Genomic DNA, 16,692 nt, shown 5'->3' with positions numbered 1-16,692 from the left:
TGTGGATGCAAAACAACTCCCTCCAAATAAACATTGATAAGACTGAAATAATCATCTTTGGGCCACAGAAACAAAGAGAAAGTGTCAGCAGTCACCTCAAGTCTCTTTCTCTTAAATTTAAAAATCTAGTCAGAACTCTAGGGGTAATCATGGACTCAGACATGAATTTTAACAGCCATTTAAATCAATAACATCGTCAGCATTTTACCATCTCAAAAACATTGCCAGAATCAATGGGATCATGTCTAAACCAGACTTGGAGAGACTCATCCATGCATTTATCTCCAGAAGGTTAGATTACTGTAATGACCTGCTCACTGGGCTCTCAAAACAAGCTATAAGGCAGCTGCAGTACATTCAGAATGCTGCTGCTCGGGTCTTGACTAGAACCAGGAAGTAAAACCATGTTACTCCTGTTCTCAGATTTCTGCACTGGCTTCCTTTTGCTCAGAGAATAGACTTTAAAACAGCACTGCTTGTGTATAAGTCTCTTCATGGCTCAGCACCACAGTACATCTCTGACATGTTGGTGCCATATGAACCATCTCAAAGTCTGAGAACATCAGGGACATGCCTTCTGCTCATGAGTCAGGACTAAACAGGGACATTCAGCGTTTCAGTTCTATGCAGCTAAAACGTGGAATAGTCTTCCTGATGGTGTTAGAGAGGTCTCATCTCTGGCAATGTTTAAGTCCAAGCTAAAAGCATTTCTTTTTGATGTGGCATATGACATATGACAACAGAAAATGCTTTCTCTATAGTGATTTATCTGCACTCATTCTCCTTTAATTATAGTTCAAGTTCAAGTTCAAATACTGCTGTCTATTGCAGCACACAGCTTACACATCAACTACATCTACTCATCTAAAGTCAGACAACTTCATGTCTATTGTGGGGCTCAAAACACGTGACCCTGAGATTAAGAGTCTCATGGTCTACAAACTGAGCTAACCAGGCTTCACTTGGACTAGCCAAAGCATCCAATTGTGATACATGGCACAACCACTTTTTCGACACAGTGGACTAGTTTCATGTATGATAGAGTGGTGCACGTAGCACTACAATTAAACACTGTCAAGTATGTTTGAAAAGGTTATGCATACATGTATTAGACAGATTACAGAAAAGGTCAAACATAATCTCTTTAAAGAAGAAGAAAGTGCAAAATTATGGACTATTGATTAAACTACTCTGGGGAAAGAATGAGAACATGAAACAAAAGAAGTTATGTTATGCTAATTTAGAGATTTATGAGAAGAAAGCCAGAACTCCTAGCAAAAAAAAGGCAGAATTTTGAGAAAATTCAAAATTAGACTATTAAAAAACAGATTGGTTTGAAAAACCCAGAGGGTCAGAAAAAGTCCAAACTTTCAGTCCTGCTTTCCTGACTGACATGTTTTCAATAAGCAGAAGTACAGGAGCCAAGAAGCAGAACAGATGAGGTGGATGGAAAATACCTCAGAAGAGTAGTAAAAACTTTGACACAGTGATGGTGGTGTAGTGGTGAGCATAGCTGCCTTCGTAACACACATCACACCTGACATTTTCCCCCACCCGTTCCAACCTGCTTGCACACGTCTCTTCACTTCTTTTCCACACTTTCCGTTGCTCTGGACTGTTGACCCTAGGTACTTAAAATCATCCACCTTCTTCACCTCTACTCCCTGTAACCTCACCGTGCTACTTGAGTCTCTCTCATTTACACACATGTACTCTGTTTTACTGCGGCTCAGCTTCATTCCTCTCCTTTCCAGAGCAAACCTCCACCTCTCAAGATTTTCCTCCACCTGCTCCCTGCTCTCACTACAGATGACAATGTCATCTGCAAACATCATGGTCCACGGAGATTCCTGTCTAACCTCATCTGTCAGCCTGTCCATCACCACAGCAAACAAGAAGGGGCTCAAAGCCGATCCTTGGTGCAGTCCCACCTCCACCTTGAACTCCTCTGTGACCCCTACACCCTACACCTCACCACTGTCTTACAGCTCTCATACATGTCCTGCACCACTCGAACATACTTCTCTGTCACTCCAGACTTCCTCATACAAAACCACAGCTCCTCTCTCGGCACCCTGTCATACGTTTTTTCCAAATCTACAAAGACGCAATGCAGCTCCTTCTGGCCTTCTCTGTACTTCTCCATCAGCATTCTCAAAGCAAATATTGAATCTGTGGTACTCTTTCTTGGCATGAAACCATACTGCTGCTCACAAATGCTCACTTCTGACCTCAGCCTAGCCTCCACCACTCTTTCCCATAACTTCATTGTGTGACTCATCAGCTTTATTCCTCTGTAGTTTCCACAACTCTGCACATCTCCCTTTTTCTTAAAGATGGGCACCAGTACACTTCTCCTCCATTCCTCAGGCATCTTGTCATTCTCCAAGATCTTATTAAGTAGCCCAGTTAAAAACTCTACTGCCACCTCTCCTAAACACTTCCATACCTCCACAATTATGTCACCGGGACTAACTGCCTTTCCACTCTTCATCCTCTTCAACGCCTTCCTTTGCTACTTCCTGCTCCACAACAGTCACCTCTTCTACTCTGTGCTCTCTAACATTTTCCTCATTCATCAGCTCTTCAAAATATTCCTTCCATCTTTCCATCACACTTGTGGCACCTGTCAACACATTTCCATCCCTGTCCTTAATCACCCTAACCTGCTGCACATCCTTCCCATCTCTGTCTCTCTGCCTCGCCAACCTGTACAAATCCACCTCTCACTCCTTAGAGTCCAACCTATCATTAAAATCCTCATATGCCCTTTGTTTGGCCTTTGCCACCTCTACCTTCACTTTATGCTGCATCTCCCTGTACTCCTGTCTGTTCTCTTCTGTCCTCTCAGTGTCCCACTTCTTCTTAGCTAACCTTTTCCTCTTAACACACTCCTGAACTTCCTCATTCCACCACCAAGTCTCCTTATCTGCTTTCCTCTTTCGAGATGACACACCAAGTACCTTCCTACTCTCCATCATATCAGCCAACTCTCTAGTTTTCCCTTCCTCTTCTCTCTTTGCCTACGAACACACCTTCCTCCTCTCTTTCTTCTACTAACAATCCAATTTCCACTGGCACCCTGTAAGTCAACAGCACCAGTGGCGGTCGTTGTTAACCTGGGCCGTGACCAATCCCATATGGAAGTCATATTTGTGATTCGCATGTTTGATTTGGCTAAGATTTTACGTCGGATGCCCTTCCTGACACAACCCTCTGCATTTACTGAGGCACATGAAGACACTGGGTTGTGCCCTCCTGTGGTTGCATTAGACTCAAACACAGAACATGAATTGATTTCAAGATTTCTTTTTCACTACTGCACATAATCTACGGTAGTACAGTTGCAATGTTTTATTTGTTAATTCATCTATTTTCTCTGACCAGTTCTTCCTCCTCTAAAAAGGGTAGGCGGATGACTGGCCAATAGTGAGCCCTACTGGGTTTTTCCCGTGGCCCCCATTATTACGGAAAAATCTGACCTTACTCAGCCACCGTGGATCCATGCCACAAGGGGTGGAAGGTGACCAGTATGGATCAGTGGAGGCTGCAACATCCCCCCAGGTTGGGCACAGGCTGGGAGAATGCTGATTATGGAGACACACATATCGTTAAGAACATAGAAGCCACAAAGATAGATATCATACCCTCTCCACGCCAGGGGATACCTGCCGCAGGAGATGGCAGAACACGGATCAAACTGAAAGGAAGTCAGAGAACCCTTGACATAAGTCAGCTCAATCCCTCCAGAATAGAGCAGTCAATAATCGCTGGTTTTTACTGCTCTCTTACCTCTCACCTCAGTGTCGTGGTCACACTCATATTTCTCCCAAAACAATATTCCCAATACTATCATTAGACTAAGGCCTACTACTACAACTACAGTGAATTTCTTATGTGGCAGATCCATGCTCCCCTAATCTAAGAGTAGCAAAAACACTAATTCAACAATAGCAATACAAGTGTAGCAAAAAATATAAAAGTATAAAGATATAAAAATGTAAAAGTACAATAAAAATACTGATGGTATACTAGAAGGCTTAGCTTTCTGGACCCAAAGTCTTATTTCACTCCGTGTGTCTGTCCACCGTTGGAACAACAAACTTCAAACCTTCTCACCTATTTATTTGAGTTCCTTTCTGTATTAGCCTCAGAAGCAAGAGCCTCTTTAATGTCACTTAACCATTTACCTGTATCCTTTCCTGGTGTGCACATGCTCATGATACCATACATCACCTTTCCCTTGCAGTTTCACTGTATGAGATGTCCTCTCCACCACTCTGAACGGTCCCGTCCAGCACGGTTCCGACCACTTGCGTTTGATGGTCTTCAGCAACACCCACTCAGCTGTGTGCGGTCCTGTCCCTGGTCCTCCTGGTCCCTTTGTTGCTTCTGTGATCTGTGTGGAAAAAGCTGAGACAAGAGCCTTTAGTTGATCATAATACGGCTTATAGCCCCTCCTAGGAGGCTCCTCAAACATTAGTCCAGAGTCCGGTGCTGGTGCTGGTGCCCTGTCAACAATTCATATGGCGTGAACCCTGTAACCCGATTTACAGCCCCCTTTATGCCTAATAAGGTTATAGGAAGCGCTTGTATCCAATTGAGTTTCGTCTGTGCACAGATCTTAGCCAATTTGGTTTTCAGATTTTTGTACATGTGCTCCACTTTTCCCTGAGATTGTGAATGATATACAGTACCAAATGCATGATTTAACCCTAGCTAGAATCGCTTCTACTCTTCTCAGGTCCTCATTTTTGAAGTGGGTTCCATTGTCAGACCTGACCTTTCTGGGAAACCCATGCTGTGGAATGTAATGGTTAGTCAAACATTTTATGACAGTTTTGCTGTCTCCACTCTTTGCTGGCCATGCCTCTGGCCAGCCTGTGTATGCATCCACCAGGAACAACTGATATCTCTTACCTTCCACTCGTTCTCCCATATCTGTGAAATCAATAATTACTTCATCTCCTGGTCCTGTGTTAATGGGAAAAGTACCTTCGTGTGGTTTTACTGTGGGCTTCACATTATGGCCTCGGCAGACGTCACAAGCCTGGACATGAGTCATGTCTGGAAGAAACGGATGCCACCAATGAGAGAGATATCGATCCATTTGCTCGTGTCCAAGATGAGTCAATCCATGTGCCTCAGCCAAGATGCTGTCCCTCAGTTCTGGTGGCAGAACCAGTCTGCCATCTGGTGCTCTCCAGAGTCCTCCTTTTTTTTCTGTTGCTCCCCTTTGTTTCCACACAGATTTTTCAAGTGGGGAGACTTTCTGTTTTGCTTCTTCAATCAAGGCACATATTGTATATACTTATAGTCTTTTCAGATTCATAGTTCTATTCCACTTAGTACTTCTTTTAATATTTTTAATTTCCGATTTATCTCACATCTTGCTACTTCTGGCTCTCTGCTGTGTACTGTACTTACTGTTGCAACAATACAATTTCCCCATTGTGGGACAAATAAAGGTTTTCTTATTCTTATTCTTATTACTTGTAAGTGGGGGTAGGATCTCCGTTACCCCCATCCCTGAAGTGAGGACCATCAGTGCCTGATAGCCTGCCACTCTTTTAGCCTCGTCATCTGCTCTTTGATTCCCCAGAGCTACTCTAGTCTCAGCCCTGTCATGTCATGTCCTATACATTTGATGATGGCCACCGCTTGTGGTCCCTTCAGCACTTCTGCCAATTCTCTCATTTCTTGCTCATGTTTGATGGGCTGTTGGGAAGGTGTCTGAAATCCTGCGCAGACCCACTGCCTAAGCTCTGTCTGAGCTGCTCCTACCACATAGGCTGAGTCTGTGTAGATGTTAATTCTTTTCCCTTTTCCCCATTTAAGTGCTTCTATCACTGCTTGTAGCTCAGCTAACTGAGCCAATGGTTTCTCCCTAAGCCTTTCTGCCTTAAGCACCTCAAATCTCTCTTCTGTTTCCCTGATCACTGCATATCCTGCTTTCAGTCCCTTGGTGGGATGCCTGTAATAGCATCCATCTGTAAACACTGTCTCTGCTTCCCCCTCTAGCTCTATACTGCTAAGATCTGGCCTGGTCTTAGTGTCCATACTTATCCTCTCCTCACACCTGTGTGGCTCACCCTCCATCATCTGCTCTGCCATGTTGATGCCTTCGTATGTGTATGTGATGTGTGGGCTGACTAAAATTTTTCGCTATCCTACTCTGTCTCAAAGATGTCATAGTGAAGGCGGCCGAATTAACGAATGAGTCCACACTGAGTCGTTAAGACGGCGAGCGCATGTCCCATTACGATGTGTACAGTTTTTTGGATGACCTTTGCCACTCCTGCTGCACAGTGGATGTCGTTTTTCCATGTTGTCAAGCAAAATACTGCCGTACATAAGTACTTTCCTACTCCCCCTTTGTTTCTGAAACAGGACACTGTTTAGGGTGTGATCAGAGAGATCCAGGGCTTCCAGGATGAGAACAGGGAGAATAGTCCACCCCCTTTGGGAGTTTCAGGTAGTAGTAAACCCCAATATATATCCGCCCCAGGGTGCGGTGCTTGTGTGGCCCTGTTTTCCACTAGTAGCCACTGTCCATCACTCATCAGTCCGTAAACAAAGCAGTTATGCGAATCACCATTAGGAAAGGTCAATATCACTCCCTCCGGGGAGCACAGGTCTGATGCTCCCATCTTAATAAGTAAGTCTCTTCCCAGCAGGTTAATAGGGGAGTGCTCAGAACAGACGAACTGATATGTGAGAGTCTGTGTCAACACGAAGTGGAACGGTGAGTGGTAGTTTTGTTGTTATCCCAGAGAAACCTACTAGCTCAACAGCTTGTGATGACATATCCGTAGCCTCCACCGTGGTGGTTAAGGTGGAGTAGGTGGCCCCTGTGTCCACCAAAAAGGGCAGCTGTTTGTTTTTGACCTGGATTGTGATCATTGGGTCTGCCCTCCCAATGTCAGGTCCTCTCTGTGGGCCTCGTCAGTACAGGTTCTCCTCCTCTTGGAAGAGGGGATATTGTCCTGCTGGACCAGGTGGTGCCATAGCCGGGTTGGGAGCCTGATGTGCACCTCTGGGTGGGCCTCCACACCCACGGCGCCTGTTTCCTCTCTGATGGCCACCCGGAGGTCATTGATAGTACATGGGACACTCTCTGACCAGGTGTTCTGGTTGGCCACAGCCGGTGGTGGTGTGGTGAGGGAACCCAAGGAGGCACTGGGAACAGGTCAGGATTGTCACTGGCCTTTAGAGCAGGTTGTTGTACTGACTGCTTGGTCTTTTTGTCTTTCTGTTTCTCCTGATTAACCTCCTGCCTGGCTTTTCCCAGCTGTAGCTTTAAAAGTTGCTTTTTAAGGTCCTCAACCTTTAAATTCTCTTGCTCCTCCTTATCCTGTGCGCTTTGCAGGTGATGGAGGAAGTGCCTCTCCCATACAGCTGAGTCACTCCCCGGTATATCAGGATTACCAGCCATGCTGTCCCTCACGGACTTGGGGGCCCCTCCCATCACAGCCTTCCGGAAGAGATCCTCCTGCATCTTATCTGAGTGGGGATGGACTCCGGCAGAGTTAGCCCATTCCTCCTTACACCGAGAGGCTGGCCTCTCTAAGGCCTTAGGGGCAAATGTGAGGAGGTGTGCGGCCCCAGCCGGGGCCGGGAACTTTGTACATATTGCTTTCCCAATTGGAGTGGCAAGCTCAGTGAATGGGGTGTGATCTGGCAGCTGTGTGCATCTAGCACTTTCTTCAATTTGATTTACGTCCCAAACCGAGAGTATCTGTCCCATCAGCGCTCTACAGTTGCCTAAGGCCACCTTTTGTCCCTGCGTGAGCTGCTCAAATTTATTTAACCACTTACCTCCTTACCTTTCCATCAGCGCTCTCCAGTCACCTAAGGCCACCTTTTGTCCCTGCGTGAGCTGCTCAAATTTATTTAACCACTTACCTCCTCCCTCTGCAGTGTGTGGGAGTTTCTCCACTACTCCATCCATGTCTACAAATGACCATGGTCTGTACTGGTGTCTGCCCCGTTTCACCAGAAGGGGCGCTTGGGCAGGGTTGGGTATAGGCAAACCTCCATTTTCTCTTTGTCCTTTACACACTTACCTGCATCCCTCTCATCATGTAGTGCAGTCCGGGCCTGCATCGCTCTCACAGGCAGTGCCATGTTATGCACCGTCAGTCTGTGAGCTTCTTTTTCCTCCACTTCCTTTTTCCATTTCCTCCTCACCATCATCCCAATGACGGGTCTCTTCTTCATTTCTTCCACTTCCTTCAATGCTTTCTGATCCTCCTGCGTCAGGAGAGCAGCCAGATCCTCCGTGTCCCCTTCATGCAATCCATACTTACTAATCACTTCCTCAAATTTCTGCTGATACTTACCTTTCTGCTTTTTCCGTTCTTGTTCAGGAATACCACTCATTAATTGATTACGTGCCTCTACCCATTGCCACATAATAGTGACGGGCCATCCCCCATCTCCACCACATTCTCTCAAACGCTCATCATCCATTATATACAGCAGTGGCAGCCAACCGGTTTGTATGAAGTACACCGGAGCAACTGGTCCAACTGAGTACTACTTCTCTGGGCCACAAGACCACTGCTTCGTTAGCACCACAAATGATCTCAGGCGGCTTTTCATACTCAGGACACTGTCATTGTACACAACACAAGCTGTACATATGTACCAGAGGACAAAACAACAGCAACTTATTTATACTTACCAAAAAGTAAACCTGCTTTTATCTTTATATTCTCTTATACCCTTACCTTAACTTGCCACTTACCGCCTCTTATGGAGCCGTGGGTACGAGGCTTTCATCGTTGTTCAATGTGGGTCTTTAGGGGCGAACCAACACTCCCCAGAGGCACCCTTCCTCGGGACTTTGTCCTGTACGTCTACAGGAATGAACTCCAACCTTACGGTCCTTCTTAAGAATTCAGGTGGACCCTATCCCACCAGGGACTCTAACTCCTCCTCCCGTAGGAGTCGATGGCAGCCACGCTGGAGGGCGTTAAGAATTTGGGTGGACCCTATCCCCACCAGGGACTCCAACCCAGCGGTTTTCTCCTCCTGTCGGAGTCGATGGCAGCCACACCGGACACTGTACTTCTTTTTTAAGGCTCCAGTCTCAGTTGAGGTGTGGGTTCAAATCACACCACTGCCAGTTATTTGTTCTCATAGTGAAGTCTGTGAAAAGTTTTCTCATTTCAGGAGCTTCTCCTTAACTCATTGTGATTTGAATATCAGTGAAAGACAATACAGTTAGACATAACTGTGAAAATGTTTCTTGTTCTGCTTAGTGTCACGTGACAGAACTCGTCCTTGTTGATGTTACAGTTGCAGGACATACAGAGGAATCAAAATGCTGTTCATCAGAAACATCAGTTATATCTGAGAAGAAGAAGAAGAAGAAGAAAAAAAAAGAAAAAAATCAGGACACCAAAGAAACAGGAAGGAAGGAAAACCGACCCGGACGATTATCGTGTTTACAATGACTGAACCTGAGAATAAACCTGCTGCTGAGCTGGTTTGAGATTGCAGATGTGTTACCAGGACAACAATTGCATCATCATAACATCATGTGTGTACATTGTAAAATAATCAACAGGATAAGCAGTAAGGAGAAACAGTAAAAAGGATCATCCTAATTTTGGAAGAACCTGTCTAGGACAATAGCAGGGGAGGGATTTGATTTTATCACTCAAACATGAAACTTTGATTTAAAAAAAAAAAAAAAAACATAAATAAACATTGAGTCCAAGTCTGTTTTTCTTTAAAATGTCAATTGCTCAGGTAAACAAGGACCCAGAGCACTGGGCCCACTGCAAACAGTAACAAAGGAGGTTCATCCTTTTATCTCAGTGATCAACAGGTCATTGTCTAGCAATTAACTGACAGAAAAAGCTTCATAATAAAGACAGGAAGACTGATCTTGAGGATTTGTGTATGATCCAATCATTGTGGTTTTAGATCAAATCTGGAAACATCTAAACTACAAAACAGAGCACACTTTACATACTATTTCCAGGTGTGTTTTCCTGATTTTACTCAATAAACCAGCTTAGAGAAGGCAGTGCATGGTTTAGTGGTAAGTGAGCCTGACCACGAACATGGTGATGCTGGTCCCACTCCTGGACTTGTCATCTTGAACAGCATATATTCCCTTGCTCTCCTTTCCACATTTCCTGTCTCTTTCTACTGTCCTATAAGACATAAAGGCACAAACTGCCCAAATAATAATAATTTTAAAAAAAAACTTCTTAGGAGTAGGTCTGTGCCTTTACCCAACCAGTTTCAGAGACTAAACTTTCACCATGTCTGTTCAAAGTGACTTTCTGTTGTTTTATATATTGTTATCCATTAGGCCACCAGGATTTCAGTTTCTTGGTGACCAATTTTCTTGGTATCCAGATAGTTCCATTACAAAGCAACACCATCAGTACGAGTTCTAATAGGCTGACAATCTGTATAGTCTATACCCTGCCTGGGATTTACTAACTTTGGTCTATACACCCTGAACTGGACTCGTTAGGTAAACAATAGAAGTGAACACAGGTGAAGTTCATTAGGGTCTAATGGTTGAGTCTTCGAAACCCTTTGATCCACAAACTGGGTATGTGTGTGTGTCCTCCCTGGAGGATATGTGAAGTGTTACTTAATTTCCTGGGAATACATGAAAGGGCAGCCTGGTATATTGAATATAAGTTATGTCTGAGCCCTCCACCCCTGTTCAGGGAGGGTTTTTCTACCTGAAGATGTATGGCTTCTCTGATTCCTCTCTCAAACCATCTGTCTTCTCTGTCCAAAATATGCACATGACTGTCTTCAATGAGTGTCCTGTGTCCTTTACATGGATTTACACTTTATTTACACTCTGAATTCTGACTTTTCTTAGCAGTGTTGGGTGAAATCCATTTGAAATCAGCTTTCTGATTTTATTTTATATTTTTCATCCCAGTAACTAAGGTGATAATAAAAAAAGAAAATACATCCATCATCTATAGTGTTTATTCTTATCAAGGGTAGCAGAGTTCTGAATCCAGTCCCAGCTGACACTGAGCGAGCGGTGGGGTACACCCTGGATGGATTTCCAGTCTATTAGAGCTCCATCTCATTTCATGCTGTTGCGTTTTAATGGAATTTTATGGATACCAAGACTGTTGGTTCACTGAGCTTCTGAAGCCCCAGTGGCCTAATGGATAAGGCACTGGCCTCCTAAGCCAGGGACTGTGGGTTCGAGTCCCACCTGTGGTGGTTTATTTCTGACATTGGGCATACAAGCTAGGGTATGCTAAGGGTCCTCAGACTCATACAACCTCTGGGGGTCCACAAAGTCAACTTTGCCCTCCTCAAATGTGCATTGGAGCCTGACTGCCTCCACAAATTCAGGGTACACTGACAAGTAGTGGGCAAAAACCTCCTACCAGTGGACATAGAGAAGTTGAAATTGTCATCCCACATATTGCTGTACTGTATGCATTATACTCTATACATTACAATCATCACTGTATAAAAAGGGTAGATGTGTTATTTTCTTCTAAGTTTGTAATAATCAGTATTTGAAATGCTCAGACTGGGCAGCAAAAGAGAGATGAGCTCACAACACAGGTTGAGAAGGAAAAGTTTTATATTTGATCTGTAACTGGTAATGTGTTAAAATCAGCACCTTAAAGTGGACTAACTAACATAAGCAATGCAGCCTATTTAATAGGTAAGTTCTCTCACAGAACAGAGGGACATTCATCTGCTGTTATGTCTATGAAGTATTTCAGCTCAATGAGACTTGAGAAATTAGCTGTTGTTGTACTTTGTCACTCTTCAATCAATGGCACTGACACTACATCATTTTATAGCTTTTTTATTTTGGAACAAATTTTTAGAGATGGACTTTTGCTGGAGAATTTAGTTCACTGAACAGGAACTGACGAATATGAATCCTTTATGAAACAGGAGAATGGAGAGAGGAGACAGGTTCTTGCATGTTCCAGTGTCTCTGGAAAAATTCAGACAAGGTGGAATAAGGGGAGATATTTTTTAAGAGTAACTACAGGTGGTGCTGTGGTTTAGTTTGTTAAAGCACCCAGCAGTGCCTCAATAATAACTCTATTCTTAATCTCAGGATTAGGGTTAGGTTTGAGCCCCACGTTGGGTGGTGGTGATTCTACAGGAGAGCTCCATGTGTCGAGAAGATTTGATGTGACTTCAGGGGCTTAATAGGAGAAAGTACAGCCTGATCTGGTCCATTTCATAATGTAGAAGAGCTTGACCACAATTGTTAGTCAGAGAAGAGTTGAACCTCTGCTTCTACCTGGACTTGAACCAGAGACCTTTTCGCGTGTGAGGCAAATGTGCCTTGTTTATGATTTTAAAGATGACACTTTGAATACAAAAAACCACAACAAATACACATGCTGAAATATAAACAACAGCACTGGTGATTGCTAGCCTGGCCAGTCCGATCTAATCCTTACTTAACAAAAGAATGTGGTTCTGGAACCCCTGCCATAGGAAGTCTTTTCCTCCAGCTTCAAAAGAGCCGGGCCAATCACAGCTGCTAATCCGCAATGGGGTGGGCTCTACAATCCATCATCCAACCAGATTTAAACAAATCTTGCCCATATGCACTGACTTGTTCGTAACTTTGCTCAATGACATTCCTAACTCTGCAAAGCTTTCTACAACTGGCTATTGCTGTTTACTCCATTCAAAAATATGCACAGAACTGGTGATAACACTGTGTATTCTCATGTTTTTACAACAAAAACAATAACAGTCATTCACTAGCATCTCTAGGCTACTGCACACATCATATTGTTTGTTTCTGATTGGTTTATTCTGCAACCATTGTCCCACCTCTTGGAAACTGATCTCTACTGAAGAGATTCCAGACTAATCCTTTGTATAGAAGAGAAAAAGAGTTAGTCTGGCTGGCCAGGATAGGTGACCGTACTAACTTGCAAAAAACAAATGATTCACTTTCTAGCTCGTACGAACCAGTCGGTGGTGTCAGTCAGCATCAAGAAATGCTACTTTCATCACAAGGTCTGTGGCCTACAGCCATACCATCCTCCAAGAGCCTGATCCTGTCTGATTTTAGTGGCTAAATGGGCCCGACTTAGTTAGTATTTTAATGGCAGACTGCCTGGGAATACCAGGTTCTGTAGGCATTTTCTCTATTGCGCCTTAGCTTGAAAAAGGCAGTGCTAATAAGCCTCTTGTGTCAGTTTCTGTAGTGTAGTGATCATCACGTTCGCCTCACACGTGAAAGGGCCCTGTTTCAAAACCAGGCAGAAACATAGTTTATGCACTGACTGTTGCATGTCAGTCTGAGAAGACTCTGAGCCTGAGCCTACCAAAGGTAGCTGTCAACCAACCTCTTTGCAGCTTCATTTGATGTGCTGAATTACTAAAGCCTAAGCTGGAACCCTGCATCAATACAATCTGCACTTACTGTCCTCACGAACGTGGTTGGTGGCTACTGTCTGAAAAACTGCACAGTGTGAGCTGTGCTTCCATCTATGCCTGCTCAGCCTCCTCAGAGAAGCTCATGTCGGTGGACCTGAAAGGAGTGGGAGTGCATGACACTGACCAGAGACTTTGTAGCGTGGCCTCAGCCTAACCACCTGCTCCTGAACGTGGATGAAGGAGCTCATCATAGACTTCAGGAGGAGGACACCTGTGGAGCCCATCACTATCCAGGGCCAGAGGGGGATGTAGTAGACCACTACAAGCAGAGTAAACTGGTCAGCCTGCTGTGAGGAATGACAGGGAAGAGAGTACCCAGCTTCTGGAATGGCTGGTAATAACCATCGATAGTGATAACCCATGGATTCTCACACATAGTAGCTGGTACAGTCTCTGAAGAGCACAGAGAGCATCTGATGATAGTTATGTGTAGAGGACGAAGCCAAATCCACCTTCAGTGAGTGTTACTCCTCTGACCTCGTTTTCTCTGTGCTTTTCAACAAATCATTAATCACATGTTTCCTGTTTGAAATACAGGCCAGCATCAACACGTCCATGTTATATATAAAACAAGGTAAAACTATAGAAACTCACCACAGTAAATGAAAGTATCCACTGTACCTTGTTGTCTTGTGCTGATGGTAGTGAGACCAGACTCCTGTTGTTACAGTCAACACCAGAGCAGCTTTTGTGCTCAGCTTGTCTCCTTCTGTGTCAATCCTCTCTGTGCCAGAGCCAGTGTCCAATAATGGAGGACAGCAGAGTTTTGCTGAACTTTTCCATGGGCTGTGTTTGGGCAGAGCCAGAGGAGGGGCTTGCCTCTTGTATACAAGAAAAGGAAGTGGAAAACCTATTGTTTCACGACTTCTCTTCAACAAAACAGAGAAAAGGAAAAACAAAGGAGGCACCTCTACCTGCTTTGTGTATCTCTACATACACCAGACAGCCATATACAGTAAGTGTACCAAAATGACCAGAAAGTCAAATTTGCATAATAGGGGACTTTTCAACTGTGCAACCACATCAGTGGTGATTTCAGCTTCAACCTACCAAAGTCAGCTGTTGTTTAGCCCTCTGATGCATGAATTATGACAGTCTGAGTCAAGATTTTTTTCCTAAGTGTTTTTATTCTTCTTAGGTCATGAAAACAATAAATTTTAATTTTTTTTTTCAAAAATCAGATTTTTTCAGAAAGTTACAGATATGATATGAACTTAATGTAAAAATAAATTAAATTGTGTTTTTATGGTAAATCCATGAACAATTATTTCTTTTTATGATTCAAAGAAACATTTCAATATATGTCCATGAATTTTAACATTGTATTGCCTATTGTTTAGGCCTGAATAAGAAAACAAATGACACTCACAGTGTCTCCATAGTTCTTTAAGGATGCAAGATTGGTAATATCATGCCATTATAATAGCATTTTCCACAACAAGAACTGACATATTAGTCCTTGCATCTCTGAACACTCATAGCAGGCAGAAAGCTAACTTTGGAACTGCAGAGTGCACCTGGATTTGAACCAGAGACCTCCTGCTTTGCAGTCAAATACTCTACCACTGAACTATAGCCCCTGCACAGTGTGCACATGAGACACATGTGTTCTTTCATCATTTTTGTTCTGTACGTGAAAGCATTTCAAAGTCACTGTCATGCAAACAGAATGAGACTCAAGCCATGGAGGTAAATCATGGTTTACTATTAACAGACTCCACAGCATAACTCCAAAACTGGAAGTCTCCTCTTGCTCTACTCTAGTAGAGTCTGTCTCAACAGCAACATCTACTGATGGAACAATACACAACAATCATTATCTCATCACAGTCACTATGACTTCAGTCAGTCTGCCTAGTTAAAGGGTGAAAAGTAGTCACTGTGCTGTTTGGTATCATGGTGTGTACCACACTGAACATGGACCACAGAAAGCTAAGGAGAGAGTTGTCTCAGGAGATTAGAAAGAAAGTTATAGGCAAGCATGTTCAAGGTAAAGGCTATAAGACCATCTCCAAGCAGCTTGATGTTCCTGTGACTACAGCTGCACATATTATTCAGTAGGGGTAGAATCATTTTTTGGATGCATCATTGTTCACTTTAAAAAGATTATGAGTTGATGCGGTAAAATTAATAATCTATTTTAATATTTGATTGAATAAAGTCCGCCAGTCAGGCGGTCTGGTGGTCACCATGTTGACTTTTCACCACTACTGGATTACAAACAGCCTACATGCATGTCCGCTACAAGCATGTTTAGGCTCGTATGTTACTGGGTCAATGTCCAAAAAGTTATAAGTGCTGCCACATAGTAATTTACAGCTGCTTTTGCATTGGCCGGGAATCAAACCCAGTCCTCCCACATGGCAGGCAAGAACTCTTCCATTAAATCACTAATGTAGCCGACCCTTGCAGAACCTGATGTCTTCTGCTGCGAATGACGCCTGATCTTCTACGGTCCAATTTGATAGAGAGCTGTTTGTCCAGTGTCCTCCTGTTCCTCACTGGATCAAATATGTCTATGCCACTGCCAATAACATGTCTAGTCATCTGGATGAGTTTGTTAATCTTCCTGATGTGCCTTTTACTGCAGCTGCTCCCCCAACACACCCCAACAGAGTAAAGAACGCTTGCAGCCACAGACTTGTAAATAATTCATATTTTACAAGACAGCATGACACTGACTTATGTGAATTAGACTACTCACCTCTCTTATCGGTGTCTCCAGTGCAGAGATGCTCACAAATCACTTTTTGAATGTCCAAGTCAGGTCTCATGTCTCCAGTCGCAACTGCAATTCAACAAACTGGACCACACTTGCTGGGACATTTGCCATGTTCATGACACTAATTCAGTTTACTGCAGTTTACAGTCACCAGGGGCAAGGTGTGCCACAAATGGGTTGTACTCACTAGGGCAGTAATATGACTTTGTCTATTCTGTCACTCAAAAGAATAAAAAAATAGTAAAGACAGAGCTTGTCAGAAATTTAGGTTATTGTGCTAAATAAATGAAGAAATATATAAATAATGTTTAGGAGTTAGTCTCTTTAAAAGAATCGATCTATCTACTACTATCAGGTTAATGCAGAATATCTTTGTAGCTGATTCAGTGTTGTTACTGTTACAAGTACATATTCAAATCGAAAATGACTTTACAAAGAGAGAGACATTGAATGTTATCAAAGTACAGGGTAGAACTCAGAAGATTAGTAACTTAACTATTTAGAAAAAGCCTTTTTGTTCAGGATGTCACAAGGCAGTA

General features: G+C 43.5%; 2 non-coding genes across 2 annotated transcripts; both read left to right on the top strand.

Annotated features, from left to right (window-relative positions):
* Positions 1-11,147: 11,147 nt before the first annotated feature.
* Positions 11,148-11,220, top strand: trnar-ccu (transfer RNA arginine (anticodon CCU)). The gene has a single exon. It is a non-coding gene; the product is annotated as a tRNA-Arg (tRNA).
* A 1,969-nt stretch (positions 11,221-13,189) lies between these two features.
* trnav-cac (transfer RNA valine (anticodon CAC)) lies at positions 13,190-13,262 on the top strand. Its single transcript has one exon. It is a non-coding gene; the product is annotated as a tRNA-Val (tRNA).
* The last annotated feature ends 3,430 nt before the right edge of the window (positions 13,263-16,692 follow it).

Source organism: Mastacembelus armatus, unplaced genomic scaffold, assembly GCF_900324485.2.
Source record: "Mastacembelus armatus unplaced genomic scaffold, fMasArm1.2, whole genome shotgun sequence".
Taxonomy (NCBI): Eukaryota; Metazoa; Chordata; class Actinopteri; order Synbranchiformes; family Mastacembelidae; genus Mastacembelus; species Mastacembelus armatus.
The sequence above is the reverse complement of the archived record's forward strand: the minus strand, read 5'-3'. Positions and strand labels throughout refer to the sequence as shown.